At 34.1% G+C, this 25,390-nt stretch overlaps 1 pseudogene; it reads right to left on the minus strand.

The window, feature by feature from the left end:
- Positions 1-257: 257 nt before the first annotated feature.
- Positions 258-23,206, minus strand: LOC120201030 (annotated as a pseudogene).
- Positions 23,207-25,390: the final 2,184 nt, after the last annotated feature.

Genomic DNA, 25,390 nt, shown 5'->3' on the forward strand with positions numbered 1-25,390 from the left:
ATCTCACAGCTGAAACCATTTCACAACAGCGGAAACCAGCAATGAACCAAACGACTATTGTGGGCCGAAAATTTCAATAGCTTAAGAAAGAACGAAAAAATAATGGACGTGAATGTAAAAACACATGGATCATATCAGGCAACCGGCAAGAGAATAGGTGGCTAAATAATTACAGCTTTGATTCGGATATTCAATGGTCGCACCTGGGTTTGCTCTCCGCCTACACTCGAGGATGTATCCGGTGAGGCAACAAGCTCTCACCAATACAGTTGTTGAGAATAGCTCATTATAGGGTTATAACTGCCTGTTTGTGGTGGCATATTGGGTGGTCCTTGCCTCATAACCATATTCATCCCCATAGGTGGTTGGTTCATACTACCATAGCTTCCTATTCGGATGCCTCCAACAGGACCACCAGCCATTCCCATGCCAGAAGCTACCATAGGGTTTGCTGGAGGTCGAAGAACGGTAGCACCAGCATGACCGATCCCAGACCCTGATCCCTTAGCTTTACCCATGGTCTCTGTAGATGTTACTGCTGACAGTGCTGCTTGTTTTTCCATCCTCTTCTCCTTCCGGTTAATAGCATCAAAGTCAACTCCGATATCAGCTAATGGATTTGTTTTGGCAACATATGTAAAATAAAATAAAGTTAATCCTTCCGGAAAGGGCATAACTTGTAACATATTTTATCGACAGAGAAGTAATTACTTACATCCAGATATTTCAAATTGTCAGTCCTCTACTCAATGTATCTGCCCAAACTGCTGATTTAGGCTCAACTCTGTCATTTGATGGTTGCGGAACTATAGCAAGTGCTCCTGTTGATGAGGGAGGAGGAGTTTGTGGTACCACTGAAGTGGTTTGTTCCTGGTGAAAATGAGCCACAGGAAACTGTGGTCCGATGAGCACTTAGTGGCGCAACGGAACCCAGAGGTGAAAGGAAGTTACCAGCATTAAACTGGACAGCTGGTCTAGCAGGAATTTGAGGTTGAGCAGCCATGTGCGTATTGACTCCAGTATCAGGACCTCGTGGAAAGATGACACTCCCATTGGTTCTCTGTGCAGCATATCCCGGAATTTGAGCAGCCATAGACACTGTCTGTGAACTAAAATTACCATAAGTATAATCTGAACCTGGTTACATGGATTGGGCATATGGATTAGCATGTCTCTGTGCAGGTTGGCCATAGGGATTAGAATTTGGCTGTACGTGTTGACCATAGGGATTAGCGCCTGGATGTGCCGATTGCCCATATGCATTAGAAATTGGCTGTCTAGGTTGGACATATAGATTAGCACTTGGCTCTGCAGATTGACCATATGGATTAGCACTTGGCTCTGCAGATTAGCACCCGATTGTGCCTGTTGACTGCAGATACCTGGCAGTGCTGATTGGCAAAATGTAGCATCAAGTGGTGCACATTGGCTAATTGGTGCTGAAAAGGTTGGTGCATGTGAAGCTACAACATCTGCAGGTCCAGAAGGTGGAAGGATACCTGCCAATACATCACTTTCTCGATTAGGTGCCGACACTTCTTGAGGCAAATATTGAGAGTGTGTTGAGGGATGTTCAACGCTGGGGACATTGGGTGCACAGCAAGGGTTGGCAGAGAATGAGTCCCCGAAGTTGAAATCTCTGACTGACTCAGGCTTCACTGAAGTTGGATGATGAATGTTTGCATTTTGATTCACCGTAGGAAGTGTCGGAACCATCCTTGAGCTTTTTAGGGCTATGGCGCGGAGCGATCCAACTTAATTTTGAAAAAAAATGTTCTTTAAATAAATAAATAAATTTTGTAGTCACCATCGACCTTTGAGTTAGGTAAGTCGAATACCTAAAAAAATATTCTTTAAAATAATTTTAAGAAAAATAATTTTAAAAGATAAAAAGTTATATGCGTTTAACCATAAACTAATTTTGAAAAGGGTTCGGGAGTCGATTACACTTGGGGAAAGATTAACACCCCCACAACGCCCAAAATTAATACCTAAGCGATTATACGCCATCTAAATATTGAAATTTGCAAATTTGAATATACTTTTAAATTATGATCTTATTAGAAAAAATTTCGAAAAGGGTACTACTTCGTACGTACCATCTTCAAAAACACACTTATTGCCAGTTAAGGCGTGTTTTTATAGATTCTCCATATCGAAGACTATTACCATGTTTTTCTTAAATTATTTTTTATAAAAAAATTGAAATAAAATAAAATAATAAAACAAAACAAAAGATAATCATTTGAGTATAAAAAAGATATTATTACGCACGAATAATTTTTGAAAACACTCTTTGTTAGTCAAGGTGCGTTTACATGAACTCTCCTCACAAAGTAATATCCTAAAGATATTTAAGATTGAATCTAACAATACATACTTACGTTAAATAGGCTAAAATCAAAAATAAAATTCTAATTAAAACTAATAATCATGAATAATTTTTTAACAAACTAATTAGCAAAAAGGTTAATCATTAATATAATTAATCTAAGGAGTAAAATATAATAAAAACAACAAATCATGGATCAAAATTAAAACAGAAACATTTAAATAAGGAACTAAATTAAAACTAGTAGAATTATTCAGGGACCTAATTTTAATACAAAGAAACAATCCAGCATGGTGACCAAATTAGCATAAATCAAAATTAATCGTAAATAAATTAGAAATATGAGAGGGACCAAAATGTGAAAAATACCTAAATCAGAAGGACTAGAGCACAATTGTTCGTTTTTTAAAACCCTAGTGATTAAAATGTAAAAACAATGAAATCAATATGAAAATTTGAAATAAAAAAAAATAGACAAAATGAAGACCAAGATGCAAATATGTGCTAAAATTATAGGGATCAAAGAGATATTCTTCCTAAATTTCTAAATAAACTATAGACCAAAAAGGTAAAATTTACAATAAGGACTTAAAAATTGAAATAATAGAAAATAAGCATAGAATCAGTGACCATAATGTAAATCTGTGGCAAAATTTTGATGACCTAAGGGTAATTAGACCAGAAATATATAGTATAAATAACACATTTTTCTATTTCAGGTAACTTCCTAAAACCTAGCTTCCCTTCTTTATTTCTTTTCTCAAAAGCTCTCCCCAAACTCGCATGCAGGCAGCCGAAACTCAAGGTGTTAAGGCCACTCCAACGGTCGCATTTCGATAGTCTCGTCCACTTCGAACGTCGGTCAAGGCACGGACCATTAAATGGCCACCCAAACGAACCCAACAAAGAACCTTTCTCACCTCTACACTCTTCTCTAGCTTTGGCCGAAAAGGCCATAGCCTCAACTCAACGCCATAGCTCGACAGATCACCCTCACTGGCCACCATCGATGGAGGACATTGATCCCTAGTCCTAACCACCACCAAAACCCAAGCCTTCTTCCTAAAAGATCGTTGAACCAAGACCCTAAAAAGTTTTCCCTTTTGAATGGTCAAAATGGCCTTGGACTTCTCGATTACCTCACCATAACGGCCATCGCTCCCAAAGGTAACGGGTTACTCTCCCTCCTCTTTATTTTGCTTTCTCTAAAATAACCATGCACAAAGAAAAAACGAGAAGGAAGAAAAAAGCTTTCAAAACATAACTTATATTTTTGGTTTTGCGTTAGATATATTTTTTTGAATCTGCTTTTTCTTCTTTCAAATCTATTGTTTCATTGCTTGTTGAAAAGAGGGGAGAGACCTCTGTTATAGGGGATTTTTTGAGAAAAAATGGGAAAACCCCTTTACAATGCTTAGTATTTTTTGAATGGGGGAGAAAGACCCCAGTTTCCTTTTTTCTTTCCTTTTTTTCTTTGGTGTTGTTGTTCTGTTTTTGTATTGCTTGCAGGTGGGCTTCTTGACCGAGAGGAGAAAAGTTCGGCGGAGATCACGGTCAAAGCTGGTGGCGTCATCGGCGTGGATTGCTCGGCGGTTCAATTGGTGATCGTGTTTGGTGTCGAGGAGCTACAGGGGCATGCAACAGAGGGGCAAAGCAGGGATATTTTTTTGTCCTTTTTTCTTTTGTATTTTTATATATTTTTTTAAAAATTAATATAAATAAAACATAATAAATAATAATATTATTAAATAATAATAAATAATATTATTAATAATATTAAGCCATACAAAATGAATATTTACAGCTGCCCTCTTTGCTCATTAACGTGCAACGAGAATAGAGCAAAGATCAAAGGATGGTCATATTCGTCCGGTTATGAGGAAATTGAAAGGTTAATCCGCTCCACTACAACATCAGGGTAGCCCGGACTTGATATGCCCCACTTTTTCAGGTAATCCAATCTTGAAAGGTTTTTATTCACTTTGCTGCTCTTCAGGGACACTTGAATCGAACTTGACTTGCTTCAATGCTCTTCAGGAAGACCAAACCTGAAAGAGGACAAATCTACCCCACTTTTTGGGTAATCAGATCTTGACAAATTTTGATTCACTTCACTACTCTTTAGGGAAGGTTGAATCGAAGTCGATTTGTTTCTCTTATCTTCAAGAAGGTCGAATCTGAAAATTAAACATTACCACATGTTAGTGTATGTCTGAGAATTTAGAAACATCAAGCCCGAAAGTTTAGAATCTGGGAGAATCTTTGAAAATCAATTTCTCTTGTGGAAACTTGTCTCGCAACCACCAGATATGGGAATTTGCCTTGACTCGAGTGCCATTTGAACATCTCCCTTCTTGGGACTTTGAATTGGTTGATGACTTTTGTGTTTCATAAATCTTTAGTTTTCTTGAAAAACCTATAAAATATTCATCTTGAAAGTGAAACGTATCTGAATAATGAATGCAATGATGTAATTCATTTATTATTAATCTTTTGAGAAAGTGAAAAAGGTCTTTAAGAAAGACAAAATTAAAACTTTCACCGAAACGACCCAAAATAGACCAAGTTAATTTCTGGAGTCTAGGGGAACAATATTTAGGAAGACTAAACTGAACTTTCTAGGACACAAGTTCTAAGAATGTCAGGATTGAAGACAACATTATAGAAAGATTGACTCTCTATACGAGAAAGTAAAGTTGAGGAAGGATACTACTGAAAGTGATGTAAGGTACTTGTACCTTTTCAAATGATTGTGGATCTAGGAAGGAAGCAAAACAACCTGCAAAGTGAATGGCTCAAAATAGAATGGTTAAGGGTGGTAGACATATGGGTGAATTGGTAGGCTATTTAAATAATGAGTAATGGAAGCGGAAGATAGTTGATAAGGCTATGGTTATGGAGATGAAATAAAGGGATGGTTGTGAGGATAGTATCTTGAAGAAATCTCAAAGAAGAACCAATGCTATAGAGAGCAGAGACCCAATCTTTATATTGCTTCTTCAAGGGGTGGTGTTAAGTACTTTGACCCACTAGTTATATGAACTAGGAACTAGAAGTATCAAGATGAAAGAAAAGGGGTTGACGCCACAAGTATAAAATACTTGATAAGTCGATAAAAAGTCACCAGGACTTAAGAAGAGAATAATCTCACTTTAATTGAATAAAAGGTGTAGTTACAAATGATGGAATGTTTTCCTATTTATAGGAAATGGAGAGACATGGCCGAATAAATACAAGATGATTCGGCCAGCCTATGTATCTCCCTATAAAGACATAATTTAAATGCTAAAAGAGAGGATGGTTCGACCCTAGATGGAGGGAAATGATCCTTGGCCGAATAGTTCTTGTGTCTCCTCAAGTTGGCGCCAATTTGGATGGGAGATGATGCTTGGCCGAATAGGGAGAGGGCTCTTCATCTTGGCGCCTAAATGAGTTCACATGCAAGGCACATGGTGGCTGGTCATATGCACGGCACATGGGTGTTCTAGGAAGCCTTGTGGTGCACCCATGTGCATGGGATGATGGCTGGTCATGTGCTTCTTCTTACGCGTGCATGTGTCTCCTCCAAGCTAGCTTGAGTGTTGAGCTAGCTAGCAAGCATGGGGCTGTTTGTGAATGATCTTCCTAGCTGAGTCCTTTTGAGCTCCATAACAGCATGTTCAGCTACATTCAGCTACCTTTGTCATCACTTTTAGCAACTCAGCTTCAAATAGTCCAACTAGCTAAGTTTAGCTAGCCTGAAGCTTCTCCAGCTGAATCGAGCTTCCCTTAGCATTCCATGAGCTGCCTTGTACTTTGTGAGCTGTTTGTGAGCTATGTATGACGTCCAAATCATTCACCAAGCTACCTCAACGTGCATCACACTCCATTGTACCTATATGTGCAAGGAAACAAGGAAAGTTCATGATATTGAGCTAAAACGAGCTAAATACCTTGTTGCCATGTTTGTTTATGGTAATATGAGCTAAGTATGATGGTCATGAGCTAAGTACATCATCTCCTAATATGTGTAAGATAATGTATAAAGCCTAAGAGTTAATATGAATGCAAATAAACTAATGAAATGCATTATAAGTATGCTGCCTTGATGTATATATAATAATCATGCTTAATATGATAATAAAACTATCCTAACATGCTTAACATATTAAAATAACAATGTGTAATATGAATTCATACTAAGTTACTTAACTAATATTCTTATCATAAAATGTATTATAATAGCATATATTATAAAGCTAATAATAAGTAAATTCAATATAAAGATGTTCAAAAGTACTCCCTTTGTAGATGAAAACGTGATGATATCAGAAAGGTTGACACTTTTTCGTGAGAGAGTCAAGAATAACACCACTAAAAGGTTGACTCTTCTTCGTGAGAAAGTCAAGAAGGACAACACTAAAAGATCGACTTCTCTTTACGAGAAAGTCAAGAATGACAACACTGAAAATTGACTTCTCTTCACAAGAAAATCAAGAATGACAATACTGAAAGATTGATTTTTCTTCACGAGAAAGTCAAGAATAATATCACTAAAAGGCTGATTTCTCTTCACGAGAAAGTCAAGGAAGACAACACTAAAAGATAGACTCCTCTTCAAGAGAAAGTCAAGAATATCATCACGAAAAGGTTGTTTTTTTTCACGAGAAAATCAAGAATGACAATACTGAAAGATTGACTTCTCTTCACGATAAAGTCAAAAATAATATTGAAAGATTGACTCCTCTTCACGAGGAAATCAAAAATGACAACACTGAAAGATTGACTTCTCTTCACGAGAAAGACAAGAATAATATTGAAAGATTGACTCCTCTTCACGAGGGAGTCAAGTTGAAACTTCAAGGGAAAATGATTTTAAGTAAGATAAAATTAAGTTTTCTAGAAGACATGTTCTAAGAAGGTCCCGATTGAAGTTTCTAGGGAAACCATCTTAAGAGAGACAAAAAAAATTCAAAAGAGATTTTACAGACATCCTCATTAGAGAGATCAAAATTTATTATGTATGTATGAAATGATGTATGATGCAATGACACAAATTCATGTATCACGTATAAGTCCATGTTTTCTTGAGCTTTGGTGGGAATGGCTGCAAGAGCGATCTTCATTCACTTTCTGATTAAGTTGTCTTCACTTTTTGTTTGCACCAGCGTGCACTCTTGCAATTCTTGACTTGTGTCAATTTCTTCTTACCCTAGCAAATTTTTCCCCTGATAAGATTAACTTTCTTCGCCTGAACTAGTTTAAAAATCTAATAGAGCTTTCATCTTTGAAAAGAGGATATACCATTTTAGGCTTTGAAGGTCGTGTATGTGTTGTTGCCCCGTAGCGGGAAATCAAAGGCCACTGCCTGGAGCTGACCACTGCAGTAAATGATGGAATATCAGACTTTCCGGGAGAACCGTGAAACACATCCATGCCAAGGATGATGGTTGGAACCTTAGAAATAACTGGAATGGAAGGTGCTTGCTCAATTGCTAATATCAAATTCAGTCCTCCAAGCTTTGCATTGTTTTTTAGAAGTAAATTCGTAAGATACTGCCATACACTTGTGTGACTATGCCAAACTCAGAAAGATTCATAAAGATTAGAATTTTTCTTATCAGGTAAAACACAAAAGAGGAACTGTGGAGCTCCAGGAAGTTTAGATTGAATGTCCTCAAACATTTTATCCAATATATCAACAGGAAAGCATCGTCTATTCTGATTTGACTCTTGAAACACATCAAAAGGAGGGCCTATCCTAATTGCTTTTTGTTTCCACATCTAATCAAATCTTGAATAAGGTTATTTGTATCACATCATGCTGATAAGTTTTAACAGCCCATCGTTCAATATTAGTTGGCTCCACTAGTTTTTTGTTGTTAAATTCCATCGCCCATTCCGTGGAAAAAAAATGTTCGCCATTCCTCACTTTTAATCTCGAGGGTTGTACAAGACAACATTCATCTTGGGTAAAATTAGAATTTATGAACACAACATTGCTTCAGCGCCATATTTACTGGTTCGTAAAATATTTGATAACTTATTCATCCTTCCATGTGGCTTATGCCTAGATTTTTTAACCAAGGAAGCTCTTTGCATGGTGTTCAGAGCTTTTGTATAGCGTTACAAGGACACAAAAGAACAAATCTCAGTGGGAATATAAGTGGACGCTTTGGATTGCCAACATTAATGCATGGGAAATCACCAGAATAATACAACTGTATGTTGTAATGATGGACAAAACAATCATATATAGTCAGCTCCACTGTCCCTATTTCACCATTTTCACTCTTCACACCTTTCTGTCTCATTGAAAATATTGTTTGCTCAATTCAATTATCTTGTATTCCTGGATGATATGGGCCTTCAAAAATACCCAACATTCCAAGTTGTAAGGCTCATTCTCAATTTATGTTTGATTTGAATCTTATGATCCCTGCGAGGCCTGGTTTTGGTAATGCCCCAATATGGGTACTCGTGGCTCTCTACATGCCCAACTATCTTAATCTTGAATGGTCTCATTCTGGTGTCACTAAACAACAATGTTATCTAATAGCTTAAGGGCTTCTCTTCATGATGTCATGGAAACTTAAGAAGTGACCAATTCTTCTAACAAATGTCTTGCATTTTTGCTTTGAGCTAGGATATGCGCCTATTCCGAATAAGATGATTATTTGCTTCTTGCGGGTTACCGAAGATGTCACAAGGGAGTGTTACAAATTCTATCCTCAAGTCCTTCTGATCTCTCAAACTATTTGCTTTCAAGATTTGGAATGCTTCATTATTCTGGCATCGCTTATCCTTTTTCTCCAATAGAGGCAGAATGAGCCTCACCAACTTCAAGGAAATTTTCAATTGAGATTGTCATGTTTGAAAATGTATTTCTCCTTTCTTTTATTTTAGAAATCAAATAATGAAAGAATTTTGTAATGTATTGCTCCTTAATTCAGGCTCACAATTGAAGCAAATCATAAACATGAGTTCACAGAATATCAAAAGAATCAAAAAATCTTTTAATATTTTCAAAGTTATAGCTCTTTGACAATTGTCAAAATTGATGGGTTGGCTTCCTATTTTCTAAGGTATCGGTCACCAAAGATGTCCTTTCTTTCTCGGTCCTTGTGAACATTATAACATGCCTCTCTTTCTTGGCTTGGTATTTTAATCGATGCGGATAAAATGATGCAACTAGCATAATCAATTACTAGACTTTCTAGAATACTTCTATTTCGGTTATTTGAAATCTTCCATTTGTTCAAGCTTCATAGACTATATAGTAAAGGTAGTGTAGAGACATCAGTCTAAATATAAAATTCCTGAGTGCTTGTGTGAGGTCGACTATAACAGGTGTTCCTCAACTCCCTTAGTCCACTTTACTGAAACTCATTATTAGATTAACCATAGGAATTAGAACCTTTATTTATTAGAATTTATTTAGTTTGCCTTTATTCGGGCATAGCTGAAGGGTTCATCTCATCACAAAATCTTTGACTTGACAATAGCAGTGGAGCAAACACCAAACTGTCGAGTACCTGAGAAATGTCATGGTTTAAATGTAATATATTCATAAAGTCCGGGCTTTTGAGTTTCCTCTATAACCAATTTCTTTAGCGGAATAACTCAGCTTTATTGTATAATCTATAATAATAATAATAATAATAATAATAATTTATTAACCTTTTGAGTATTCAAATTTAGAATTTCTTAAGCTCATCGAGAAGAACCTATTATAGTCTAGGTGTCCTTGATGCTAAAAAATCTCATATTTAGATTTTAGTTCCCAAACAACTGACCTATACTAAATTCATCTAATCTACCATTCCATTTGTGGAGATTAAGATCATCACGAACGTCCTCAATATAAGTGTAGTCTAGTCAGTTTTGCAATGTTATACACAAGAGATACCACATGTTGTCTGCTCTTATGCATACATGAATGCCACATCTTGATCATTTCTGCATTAGAGTATAAGACTATATTGGTCCCTGTAAGAGAAGGGTATAGTGTTTGAGTGCATATTTTGGGGTAAGGTCAAAGGTCATTGTTTTATTAGTTTTCAATCTTGTCACTTTGTCAAAGATCTATAACCCTAATTATTCAAAGAAACTTTAATCCCATTGATATTTAGAGAATTTAAAGATTAAAATTTACTCATTGCTCATAACCTCAAAAGGTATAAGTTCAATCAACAAGCATTTTTAAAAAATATTTAGGTAGATAAAGAAAGAAATAACAAAAACACACTCAAACAAGACAATGCAACTGAAAAAAGAAAAAATAGATTCATAATGGATGAAATGGTCTCTTCCTAATTAGGATGCCCCATTACTCGTCAGACATGTGGGTGCACGACTGGATCTTCAGGGTTGTTACAATCTAATGCCTCACTTGCTTATTAAAAGACCATGCCCCCAAATCGATCAGATTATATAACTTGCTCTTTGGTACCCCACAGTTCTTAGTGGCATGCCCCAAGTTTCATATCCATGACTCTCAATTCTTTTCTAGGTACGAACAGGGTGTTCCAAGGTAGGTTGTCATTCTCGACACATTACTCTGATAACACTGATATCCTTTATCAACTATTTTATCTTCTATAGTAGCCTTGGTTGCGAACACCCAGATCATTTGATTCAATACATCTTGTAGAGAACTCAATGCTTGATTCCTCATATCTTGTTGTAACACGGTCAACTGCTCTTGCAACTGATCTTGTGATTCCTTATGAGATTGATCTATTGTTTCTATTTGTTTGTTCATGATGATGAGGAAATAGTATAAATGAATTATCATGGTATTATTGTCATATAACCCTTCATAATTTATTTTAATTTTTCACAACTAATGCATGTAAAATGCTTAAATAAATAGATGTGATGCAAATGCACGTCTGCAAAAGGTGTCATTCCAAAGTGGCCATCTTAAAACAACTTTCATTGAACATAAAGGTTTTGGTACATCAAACAAACTTTACATATAAGGGATAGCTTTAACTCCTAACTTCTATATCTCTTTCAAAATAAAAATTAACTTCCACTCAAACTCGGGTGCTGAGTTATCAATCTGGTTCAATTCTCTTGCAAAGCTAGCTAAATCGATCAATTTGTGACCCACATTACTTGCTTGGGTGACAGCTTCTTTCATGATGTCATTTTTTCCTCTATCTTACGTGCCAATTCTCGGAGCTGTAGGCAATGTTGTTCATTCTTCCTTGTAAGAAACCCTTTGTGATTACAAAATTCTGTACAAGATCTCCATAATCATCTAAAATCTTCATCAATGTCTTGTTCTTGGCTCTAGTGACTTCTAGCTCAGTATCATTCTCACGCTTTTGGCACTGATATGAAGTTTCCATATTGGCTATGGACATATTCAACATCTAATTTTTAGCTTGACATCTTCCTAAATCATACAACTCTCCATTGTAATTCTTTCTCCATTGTTCATCATCGTTTTTAAATTTAATGACCCTTTTTGCCTACTCCTCTAGGGCATTTCCTATACTAGCATTTTTAAAGGCTTGATTGATCCTTTGAAAACCATCACACATGGATTCCATCTCCCTATTCAATCTATATTTTCAATCCTCAAATGACGCACTTGAGCTTCGTACTTTAGCAAACATTCTTCATCCAAGATGTCCCCACAGATACCGTTACCTTTGAACACTTTTGACTCCAACCTAATAGGACAATCAACTATCAAACTAGGTCAACCTTTCATCTCGAACTCCAATATTCCATGATCCAAAAGATGTTGGACTCGGTGCTTGAAGGCGGTGCAATTCTCAATGGAATGTCCTTGAGCTCTGGCATGATATTTACGATGAACATTGACGTCATACCAACTTGGATATGGAGGTTGTCAAGGTTTCACATAATGCGAGGCCACCTCTCAGGATTCTAAAAGTTTATCATACAACTCCTTATATGATATAAGGATTGAATCAAAATGAGTGCCACCTTTCAACTTGGATTGAACTGGAGTCCTCAGGTTTATTTCTCCTGACATTGAAAGTAGACTCTCAAATACCAACAAGTTCTAACCGCATGGCTTCTTTTTATCTTTATGAACTTTTACAATTGTCACCATTTCCTTGGTGTCTCCATACAACTTATTGATACGAATGGTGATTGTGCGTGATTTCTCATATTAGCTAGGATCAACTTGTTCTAAAGTAGTCCCTTGTGTATTTGACAATGCGAGATTATTTTTACGGAGCTCTTTCTTCCCTCTTGTAGAAGTCTCTCTTCCTTTATCCAAATAAGTTATTCTATCCATCATCTTGAACATTTGCTCTCTCATGTCTCTTATCTCCTTTTGCTCTTCGTGGGACATACGATTTTGGGTGCATAGTTCTCCACTATTCTCAGAGCTTCCTCAAGATGTCACTCCCTAGCTATGTTATAGTCTACTTGATCATGAAGCCCTTTGTCCATCATGAAAACCTTTTACTCTGATGACCACTCACAAATCAACACCTTCTGATTATGTCATGATCATGTGATGCAAGTAAAAAGAAAAGCAACATAAAAACAAGTTAGTACAAATAAGATAAGAAAATGACAAGAATTATTATAAAAACAATCATAGCAAAATAAATAAATTAATAAGCTAATGCAAAACAAGAATGCAAATGCAAAAGAAAATGCACAATGTGTTAATTCCAAAAGCGACCACCATAGAACAATCTTCAGCAGACCATAATATTTCCTTACACTGGACAGACGAGCTTCATTTTCTTCATTTACACTAGACAGATGAGCTTTGTTTTAATTCACCTACTGTGATTGTTGGATCTCTAGATCTCCATTTTCGTGGGATTCTCCAAGAGGAAAGCGGACTTGATATCTCGTGAAGGGTCTTCTCATTCTTGACTCAAATAGCATCTGGCTATTTGGTACCATCTCGATCTTTGTTCATTTAATAGGATTTGTAAGTCATCGCTCTTACGGATTTGACTACCTAGTTATGAAACTCTTATGACAATATGAAAACCTTCTAATTTGGTAAATCACTTGTGAATTAACACCTTGTTTGGTTGATGTGAAAATGAAAATGCAAACATGTAATACCCAAAAATTTAGATAATGACCAAAATGAAAATTTGGAAAGTTTGATGGTCAAAGTAGAAAATTGGAAAAAGTTTAGGGAATTAAGTGATAATTTACTAAAAAGAATTTTATTCCATAAATAGATGGTTTACTCTTGAGAATGGAGTTTTTATAGAAATCATATTTTTGGATTTGGAATTTTGGTAAAGAAAAATTAAAAGGGATAAAGCCGTTAAGAAAATCGGTATTTCAGATCGAGTTGAAATTTTACGAAAATTTGAAGGATGTTATAATATGGCTGGAAATATTATTTTAATATTTTGGATTAGAGAAATTTGGTTTGGAAATATGCAATTTTTCAGATTTAATCGAAACAGTGGAATTTAGTGACTTAAACACAAATTTTGAAAATTCAAGGTGAATTTCGGAAATAAAAGTCAAAATAATTCATGTGTGACTTTTTAATATGATAATGATCAGATGGCTTGGTTTTATGGTGATTATGGAGATTCATTAAGGGCAAAAATGGAATTTCCTATAGTGTTGAATAAAAAAATTCCATTATGATATATTATTAAGCATGTGTTAAACTATTATATCATAAAATATCAATAATGGAAGAGAAATTTCAGCTTCTTCTTCATCCAAGACCGACATCTCCAAGCTTGCAAGGTAGGTATTATTGTTTTCAATTTTGAAGCAATCTTGTTGAGAATTACACTTAGGTGTGATTAGAAAAATATTCTACTTTCAATTCTCTACATTTTGACATGAATATTACTAGGGTTTCACGTTCAAGTTCATCTTGAGTTGATGAAGGGGATTTTGATTCTTGTGTTTTATGGGTTTTGAAGAGTTAAGTGATTTTAAAGAATTGGTTGTAAGAAATGATGAAGGACCTAAGAATGAAATTAAAGAAAACAGTTTGGATTTTGAATCTGGCAGTAGTTTCGAAAATTCACCAGAAATTATATAAAAATAATTTGGAGATTTTTTTATATATGATGTTCATATATCGATCTAGTTTCGTTTAAAATAAACGGGGATCAATTTCAAGTTGTATACAAAAAGATATGAATTTTTAACCAAGGTAAGGTCAGAAAAATCGGATAGCAGATTCTGCAAAACAGATTATGTTGGTCAACTTTGAAAATTCACTATAAATTGTAAAGAACGAATTAGAAGGAGTTATTTATATGATATATTCGTATTCGAGTCTAGTTTTCAACGGAAGAAACAGAACTGCATTCAGTGTGTATATCAATACAGAGTATTGATTATTTGAAGGTAGTGCGAATTGTCTGAATATGGAAAATTGATGGGTTGTTGTATAAGTGTAGTATAATTGATATACTATGCTGAAAAATGTTGTTTTGGAATTAAAATGAGAGTTATATGTGATATATGAATGTTTTGGAAGTTTGAAAAGATTTATGGTTTATTTACAACATTTGTAGAGTTGGGGTACTTAAAGATAATTATGCCTTTGTAAAGCATTTGAATGATAGTAATTTCAATGCTGGAATTTTTGATATTAAGAATCTAAGTGATAAAATGGTGAAGGACCATTTTGTGTAAATTGGAAAAACTTGGTTCCAATGTTAAAAGGAATTATTAAGTATTGAGTATTTGGATAGAAAATGAGTTCAAATATATTTTGGAGTTATTTTGGAATGTGTTTATGTTAGTACAATACTAACATATGAAATCATGATTGTGATTGAATTGTAATCGAAGCAAATCGAATATAAAAAGGGCTTATGGTGGACAATAGTGAGGCTCATATATTTTGAAAGACAAAGTGTCAAGGTGAGTACAATACATGCATGAAATTATACATGGATGTTTTATACATCATAAGGAAGACTTGCGATAAGTCGACCTTGTTTATATCAGCATGATATTATGCCATATTTTTATAAATTGACATGACATTGAAATTCATGGTATGAAATCAAAATGCATTGATTATGAAAAATGTGATATTTTACCATGAATGTTTTCGGGTATGAACTGCCCAATGTTAAATATTGATAATATACTTTGACATGGATGAATTGAATAAAATAGACTATATGCCCAAGTAAGCCATTGAGGGACAGGGTATAGTTGGCATGCCATAGAGTATAGCAGCTGCAGGTTTATATTAGCACTATAGTGTGTAAGGACACTAAGTGCAGGTTTATGTCCGGATTAGCACTATAGCGAAAGCTTAGTGTAGGTGGTGGGCACGACCTTATGTGTATTGTCGGATTAGCACTATGGCATAAGCTTAGTGCAGGTTTAGCACTGCGGTGCAGGTATTTTACTCGTATACCCAGGGTCCTCAAGGTTTAATATGGGCTATTGGCTATGGATTATGTTTTATTGGTTAATAAATGGCAACCATGAAAATAAGCTTATGAGCTTACGGAATAATGGCACGTATATTGAAAAAATAAGCTTACGAGCTTATGGGATAAATGGTAAGAGATTTTATATTATTTTGATCATGGTAAAATATTGTATATGTTAGTAAAATGATTTTATGGAAATTTGGTTTTTGATATTGAAAATCATGCATGAATTGTATTGCACTATTAAATGTTTTAATTGCCTCACTAAGTTTATACTTAGCGTGTGATGATTTTCACGTAGGTAAAAAGTCAATAGTGGATTAAAGAGTTCAAAGTGACATCAAGCATCGAGAGGTATATTTCAATATCAGTAAGACATCCTACGATAGAATTTGATATTAGATAGTGGCATGTAATTTGAAAATGTTCAATTTATTTGTTGAATAAATTTTAGAAATTTTTATAGTGATGAAAGGTTAATTTTTTTTATGAATTTATATATATTTTCGGAAGTTACTGTAGCATGAACAGTAACGACGGTTTTAAGAAAAAATTTCCAGAATGCATTTGGGGTACCGATTCCCCCACTGTTCATCGCACTGCACACTGTACACTATTCACTATATATAAAAAACGTTTTAATTAAATTTGTTACAACGAAACATGATTTATATGATATGATATTTTTATAATATCAATTACCATTTTAAGAAAATAAATTTTATATCACTTGGAAAAAGTGGAAATGGTTTTAAGAAATTCGGGTAACATCTATAATCTGTATAGGTATAATTATACGGGTTATGGGTGTTACAAAACAAGACAGAGAAAAATAAGATAAAACAAAAGAAATTATTAATATCACTCAACCAAAAAAATAGAAAAGATATTTACGAAAAGAAAAGAGCCTACCCAACATGGTATCTACCCTGACATGCTTTTATAACAGTTCTACTCAGACATGTTTTCTACCCCCATGCTTTGTTTGACATATAAGTCCTAACCTCATGACATCTAGTTCACAAGATTCGTACGGAAATATAAAACCTAACTGCATACTCTTCTAGTTCTCATGCTTTTGCAAAATAAATAAATCGAGGAAAGGTTAGAGTGAGTTTCACCTTTATGATTTTTGAAGAACCACGAACATACATTCAATACAAAACGGGTAGAGTTTCGGTACTAATAAAAGGGTCCTGAATTATCCTTTGCTGGTACCCTTTTGGGCCTGCCAGACCCTCGTCCTCACCCGTTATAGGCTTAAATAGATCAAGTTAAATTCGAGAGGATGCATTTCCCCATATCCATGCGAGGAAACTCAATGTTTCGCTCGTAAACACAAGGCATATGCACCCCAGAGGTTAATTGCTAAAGCCCATGCGGAGAAAAATAATTTTTCTAACGTAAGCGTATCATTAACCCCTACCTAACGGGAAAGAGCACATTTAGAAGGCTCTAAATATTCATGGTTTTAGCGTGTGTAAGGGAAACTCACAATCCTTTGCCTCGATCCAAAAAATAATCAGACTAAAAAGGTCAGAAATCTAAAACACGGAAATTACACATTAGTACAACTAATAAATAAATAAAAGATGTATGATGTGATGAGATGAAAACAAAAATATAAGGATCAAAATTTAAATATCATTCATATTTACCATTTTCAAATAAAAAGATGACGTATAATCGATTACGACTTGACACTCTAATTTCCCTAACAGAGTCGACAAGCTGTCAAAATTGTCCTTGAACTTTTAGGGCTATGGCAGGGAGCGTCCAACTTAATTTTGGAAAAGATTGGTTCTTTAAATAAATAAATAAATTTTGGAGTCTCCATCGACCTTTGGGTTAGTTAGGTCGAATACCTAAAAAAATATCCTTTAAAATAATTTTAAGAAAAATAATTTGAAAAGATAAAAAGTGATATGTGTTTAACCAAAAACTCATTTTAAAAAGGGTTTGGGAGTCGATTATGCGTGGGGAAGGATTAGCACCCCCACAATGCCCAAAATTAGTACCTAAGCGATTATATGTCATCTAAATATTGAAATTTGCAAATTTGAATATTCATTTAAATTATGATTCTATTAGAAAAAATTTTGAAAAAGGTATTCTTCGTACGGACCATCTTCAAAAACACACTCCTTGCCAGTTAAGGCGTGTTTTTATAGATTCTCCATATCGAAGACCATTACCATATTTTCTTAAATTATTTTTTTATAAAAAATGAAATAAATAAAATAAAATAATAAAATAAAACAAAAGATAATCATTTGAGTATAAAAAGGATTGAAAACACACTCTTTGTCAGTCAAGGCGCATTTACATGAACTCTCCTCAAAAAATAATATCCTAAAGATATTTAAGATCGAATCTAACAAAACAGACTTACATTAAATAGGCTAAAATCAAAAATACAATTCTAATTAAAACTAATAATCATGAATAAAATTTTAACAGATTAATTAGCAAAAAGGTTAATCATTAGTATAATTAATCTGAGTAAAATATAATAAAAACAACAAATCAGGGATCAAAATTAAAATAGAAACATTTAAATAAGAGACTGAATTAATACTAATAGAATAATTCAGGGACCAAATATTAATACAAAGAAACAATCCAGCTTGGTGACCAAATTAGCATAAATCAAAATTAATCGTAAATAAATTAGAAATATGATATGGACCAGAATGTGAAAATTGCCTAAATTAGAAGGACTAGAGCAAAATTGTTCATGTTTTAAAACCCTGGTGATTAAAATGTAAAAACAATGAAATTAATATGAAAAATTCGAAATAAAACAAAAATAGACAAAATGATGACCAAGATGCAAATATGCGCTAAAATTACAGGGATCAAAGAGATATTCTTCCTAAAATTTTGAATAAATTATAGAAAAAGGTAAATTTTACAATTAGGACATAAAAATCTGAAATAATATAAAATAAGCATAAGATCAGTGACTATAATGTAAATTTGTGGCAAATTTACATGACCTAAGGATGATTAGACCAGAAATATATGGTATAAATAAAATATTTTGCTATTTCAGGTAACTTCCTAAAACCTATCTTCCCTTTTTTGTTTCGTTTCTCAAAAGCTCTCCCCAAACTCACACGCAGGCAGCCGAAACTCGAGGTGTTAAGGACACTCCGGCGATCGTATTTTGATAGTCTCGTCCTCTCCGAACGCCAGCCAAGGCACGTGCCACTGGCCACCCAAATGAACCCCACAAAGAACTTTGCTCACCTCTTCCCTCCTCTCTAGCTTTGGCCGAAAAGGCCATAGCCTCAACCCAACACTATAGCTCAACAGATCGCCCTCACCGACCACCACCGATGGAGGACATCGATCCCTAGTCCTAACCACGATTAAAACCCAAGCCTTTCTCTTAAAATATTGCTGAAACAAGACCCTAAAAAAAGTTTTCCCTTTTGAATGGCCGAAATGGCCTTGGATTTCTCGACTACCTCGCCAAAACGGCCATCGCTCCCCTAAGGTAACGGGTTACTCTCCCCCTCTCTATTTTGCGTTGGATATATTTTTTTCGAATCTGTTTTTTCTTCTTTCAAATCTATTGATTCATTGCTTGTTGAAAAGAGGGGAGAGACCTCTGTTACAAGTGATTTTTGAGAGAAATAGGAAAGCCCCTTTACAATGCTTAGTATTTTTTGAATGGGGGAGGAAGACCCAATTTCCTTTTTTTCTTTCCTTTTTTTTCTTTGGTGTTGCTACTTCTGCTTTTGTATTGCTTGCAGGTGGTCTTCTTGGCGAGGGATGCGAAATTCAGCAGAGATCACGGTCAGTGTTGTTGGTGTCATCAGCGTGGAGTGTTCGACGGTTCAATTATTGAGCGTGTTTGGTGCTGGGGAGTTACAGGGGCGTGCAACAGAGGGGCAAAGTAGGGGCAGTTTTTTTATTTTTTGTCCTTTTTTGCTTTTGTATTTTTGTATTTTTTTTGTGAAATTAATATAAGGGTAAAGTATAGTAATTGTCACTGAACTTTTCTAAAATTTTTATTTAGGTCCCCCAACTTTTAAAACTTACAATACAGTCCCCTAACATTTAGTCCGTTTGCATTATGGTCCCCGACGTTACACTGTCGTTAGTATGTTTGCAATATAGTCACTAAACATTTAGGTTCCCCAACTTTTAATACTTGCAACACAATCCTCAATTTCATTTTAAACCCCAAATTCATTTTCGATCTCGAATTTCCTTTTTTGATTCTCTCTTCTAATTTCCAACGTAACTAAGTTTTGTTAGAAATGCAGAGTTGACAAATACTACTAAAATGAACTAAGTATCATTGTTGAAAGTCACCAACAAAGCTGGAATTATTTTGTATATATGGCATATAATAATTTCTTTATTTAATCCTTGTGGTTAAAGATTTTCCAACAGATGATCAAATATAATGAAATCCCAAATAGCGCATTCACCTATCTGTCTCTTTCGCAACTCGAAAGGCATCATGACAGGGTCAAGTAGCTACTCCAAATATACTACCCTGTCATGATGTCTTTCAAGTTGCGTGCATGCAAAATTATCTTCTAAAGCTATAATTCAATATAATTCAACTGTAAAATTTCCAAAACATGTAAAGAAATCCAATTCGTTCACGATATATCAGTCTCATAATCAACATGAACTTATTAAAAAGAATACGAGCTCACATGACACCGAAAACCACAAGTCAGATCAATACAATTCCTAGTAAACTAGTATCAACAGTATCTCGGATTGAGCCTGGCGATTTCACTATGTCGATACTCACAACCAATTCCCTGATTTAAAGAAAAACCAAACAAGAAGATAAAAAAATTTAGCCTAGGACCTATTTCACTTCTATTGGATGGACTGAATATCTTTCATAAGGAATACTAAAAGTTTTGATTAAGAAGAAATAAAGAAAATTAGATGTTTTGGTTTAAAACTAACACTGAATATCCAGATCATTGACATGCAGATCCAGAAGCATAAAAATTTCAACAAAAAACACACAATGCGAGCTAAAAATGGGAAAGTACGAAAGAGGAAAAGCTTACTTTCGGATAGTCCAAAAGAGAAAATAAATACCTTCTTGCAAGTGAGTGGAGAGGATAAGAAATAAATGCAATCGGTGTTGCGTTCCAACAATTCTTCCTCCATTTTTTCTTTGTAAATAAAAAGCTAAAAGACAGAACACTGCTTGGGTTTACAATTTACATAGCGGAAAATTGAAGAAAAAAAACCAAACAAGAGTGTATGTGAGCGAAAGAGACTCAGAGGTGAATGAGTTGTTTGGGATTTCATTATATTTGATCATCTGTTGGAAAATCTTTAACCACAAGGATTAAACGAACAAATTATTATATGTCATTTATTCAAAATAATTTCAGCTTTGTTGTTGACTTTCAATAATGATACTTAGTTCATCTTAGTAATATTTGTCAACTCTGCATTTCTAACCATATTTTTTTCTCACAATCATTTCATCGAACATCTGTGCTTCACCTGAGATGACATGTATCTAACATTACACCTTGAATTGTTGATGGTCCCAATAGTCCCTTGGTCGGGTCTTCTCTTAATGGACCCTTATTCAAGTCAACACCTCCACATAATTCAAAGTTAGATTAGAATTTCTCATGCATCCCCGACTAAAAAGTTACACTGGAAATGAGAAGAGAGAAGCGAAAAAAGAAATTCGAGATCGAAAAAGGAATTTGGGGTTTAGAATAAAATTGAGGACTGTGTTGTAAGTTTTAAAAGTTGGGGGACCTAAATGCAAGTTCCTGAAAAGTTCAGTGACCATATTGCAAATGTACTAACGGCAGTATAATATCGGGGATCATATTGCAAACGGACTAAATGTTGGGGGACTGTATTGCAAGTTTTAAAAGTTGGGGGACCTAAATGAAAGCTTTAGAAAAGTTCAGTGATCATTACTATATTTTACCCTTAATATAAATAAAACATAAATAATAATAAATAATAATAATATTAACTCGGACAAAATGAGTATCTACAAGCAAGAGAGAAGGCATGGAAGATGAACTTTATTGCTCAGCAGGGGCATCATCATGTGAATAGAGAGCTTTAAAAGGACCATCATCAAATGGATCATCCAAACCCAACATTGAGAACAAAACTTACTCCATAGAAACAGAATTACGTCAACAAATTATTTAGAAAAACATGGATTTCCACAGGAACCGAAAATAAGGGAAGAGGGACGAAATCAAGCAAAATACGGCATCTGGTTATGCTTATAATCAGTTACTGGTACACTTCTAAACTAAAATCTCACCCCAATAGTTCTTGAAGTTCATCCTGAAACCTTTATATGTTTACCCTTTTTATAGTAAGCATTCAAATGATCAAAGAGATTCTGCAAAATTGCTTCATTTTTAACTATCAAAGCTACTTGTTTAGCAATACACAACACAACAATAAAATCAACTTTGGTGTCAAGTGTTAGACATGTGCATGTATTTGACATAAGTATCGTTCAATTGTTTCCAAGATTTTCATGTACTTTGAGTGTCCTTGGAGATCATGGCCACCCATACATATGTCTGGATGACATGAACACTAAGAAAACTGAAGAATTGAAGAAACATATCACGGGTTGCCAATAGGCATGTTGTAAGCAGGTGCAATGAAATCCATGATGTATATGAAACAACGAAAATGGACTTCAAAAAAGACCTTCAGTTAAATAAATCATGTGTACCTGACTTCCAATGTTAGACGCTGGTATGGCACCGGGGGTTGCATTTTCATCAGTAGCGGCAGCAAGGGTTTGGGTGTAGTTGGCACAATGGCCAATGACTCTGAAAATGCGCCAATCAAGTCCACTTCAACACTGGTCAAAGCAGTCAGTTGTAGGATGAAAAATAAGTCCCAGTCATAAGGGACGAATGCAATCACATCAGCCAGAATACAATCTAAGCTCCTCAAAACTACGAGTTCTATTCCACACAACTAAAAGAAATAAAAAATTGAATGTGAAGCAACAGAATGTATTAAACTTGATACTTGGACGATTCAGAAATTTACATTTTATGCAGTGATTGGTTAAGTTAAAAGACCACCACATCAACTAATATTCATATTGGATGAGAAATAAAAATAACAGATTCCTCATGAAATAAAACTATGTTCATATATGTATGCTATTACAGCATATGAACCATGGAATTTATACATTAACTTCAAACCTGAAAATGAATTACATGGATCGGATCCATCCAAAGCCTCCACTTTTTGATTAGGTGAAGATGCTGAATCACCAAAATCAGAGGCTGCTTGGTTAAGATTATTGCTGGCGGGCGGTGAAACCTTGGGAACAGCTGCTACTGAAGTTTCTGCATCCCTATCATCAAAGATTTTTTTTCAATATGAAACAACTAGAAAAACACAATTGCAAACAACATGCCTCCAAAAAGTTGTGGTACAAAGCAATACCTTTCACTATGGACAGGACCTTGGATTTCAGTTGCTGCTTCTTCATTACTAGGAGGAGCACCAATAAGTTATTCAGAAAACTTTCGCTCAAGCAGATTTCATTTAGAAATTGATACAATTTTTAACGTGATCGGCTCAGTTTTAATTTATTTTATAGCAGATTTCATTTTTAGTACATAATTTTAGAATGATTAATCAAATGAAGATTAAATGTTTAAATTATTTTTTTTGTTACCATGTAAGTGGAAAATTTTATTTTATGAATGTTATTTGCCACTTCATTCATAATATCTATCCAATTAAATGACTATAAATCACATTTATTTTTTATATTATATTTCTTTATGAATAAAAAATTTCAAATTATTATCTTCTTTTATCAAATCCTTTTGTTTTCCCAATCTTCAAACATTAAATCTTTATTTTTTTTAGGAAGGCAGCCATGTCTTTGAAAAAATTTAGCTGAAATATAAAATTCTAGGGTAAATTATAAATTCGGTAACTGAATTTTACTCTTTCTCCTATTTCACTCATTGTACTTTAATCTTTTCAATTTCATCACTGAACTTAATACATTGAGTTTTTTTTGTCACTCAACCATTTTCTCACTAACGACGTTATAAATGGGTTGTTATATAGATACAAAATGACATCGTTTTGGTAAAAGTTTTTTAAAACAATGTCAATTTTAACGCTGTTAGCTATTTAAAGGAGGAGTGAAAAAAATCTAATGTATTAAGTTTATTGAAAAAATTGAAAACTTTTAAAGTTCAGTGAATAAAATAAGATAGAGTAAAGTTCAGTGATGAAATTTGTAATTTACCTAATAATGAAAAGGTAGCCAAATTTTTGAAAAATCGCTCATATTTTTTAATTGTTTTTATTTAATGGAAAATCTGTTTTTTTTTTCTCTTTTTAATTTTGATTAATAATTTTATACTTTGATATCTTACAAATGAAAATTTTATTTGCACTAATGTTTAATGGTCACTATTGTTTAAGTAAGTTTTTATTTTTTCCACTAAAATTTTAAAAGTAATAAATTGATCACTAACTTTATTGATTTATAACAAATCGGTAACTCACAGTTAACAACCGTAAATGCAGCAACAAAAAACTAAACTAGCTTGTTAAACAAACTGAATTAGCATGTTTTACCTGTAAGACACCCTTTGACCGATCGTTTGATGCATGGACACATTGAGATTGGTGATTCAAAAGTAAGTAACAACAGGATAAACGGAACAAATTGATAGCAAAAGAGTCTAATAATACTTTTCCGGAAACTCCGTGGATGAATGAATGCCCTTTTCTTGAAGGACCCGTTATTGATGCAAATATTTTAGAATCAAATTCTATTAGAAGATCCGATTGGCTCATACATCCTGTAAATAGGATCAATGCCTTGGGAATTGGGAAGAAATGTTTGAAGGACCAACGAAAATGCTCAAGGCCTAAGATGATCTCTATAGGAAAACAAAAAATAACAAGAGCAGGAGAATAATAGCTCCACCTTCATTCATAGGAGCATAAAATATTAAATGTCCAGTAAGATAAATGGAGTCTGTTGTTGAAGAAATTATTACTTTGGCATTAGTTGAGCCAGAGCAACCCTACCTCGCAAAAATACTTTCTGACCACAATATTTACAAATATTAATCTTATATAAAATATCAACACTACATTTATTTTTTATTTTCATGTTTTGCTATATTTTCTTAACTAAAATATATTTGAGAATCTACAACTAAAAATAGAATAATAAAATAAAATTTCACTAAAAACCTCTTTAAAAAGTTGTTTACCAAACACCCCATAGTCTTTTAAACTACTAAAATACTTTTATGTATTTTTACTACTTTGTCTACAACTTTTATATCGGAGTGTAGAGTATTGATATTTAAGGTCCTAAAACATTAAATTTACCTATTTTGAGTTGATTTTTGTTCGTATAAACTTAAGGATTCATAAGTATGTTTGGGGTTCTTTTAGGGTGTGACTGATGATAAAAATAGTTTTGTTGTCGAAAACAATTAGGATTTAAACCTATCAAATCATCAAGAATAAAATGTAAAATGCGAAAGCGTATATGAATTAATCGGCTGAAATCTTTGAATCTCTCTTGATTGTGATCTTACAAGAAAATATAATTTTCTTGAGAATAAACTCTCTCTAATGGAGATAAGAGAAAATACGAGGATGATCTATGTCTTGGGATCATAACCCCTTT

Source organism: Hibiscus syriacus, unplaced genomic scaffold (genome assembly GCF_006381635.1).
Source record: "Hibiscus syriacus cultivar Baekdansim isolate YM2019G1 unplaced genomic scaffold, ASM638163v2 tig00006753_pilon, whole genome shotgun sequence".
Classification (NCBI taxonomy): domain Eukaryota; kingdom Viridiplantae; phylum Streptophyta; class Magnoliopsida; order Malvales; family Malvaceae; genus Hibiscus; species Hibiscus syriacus.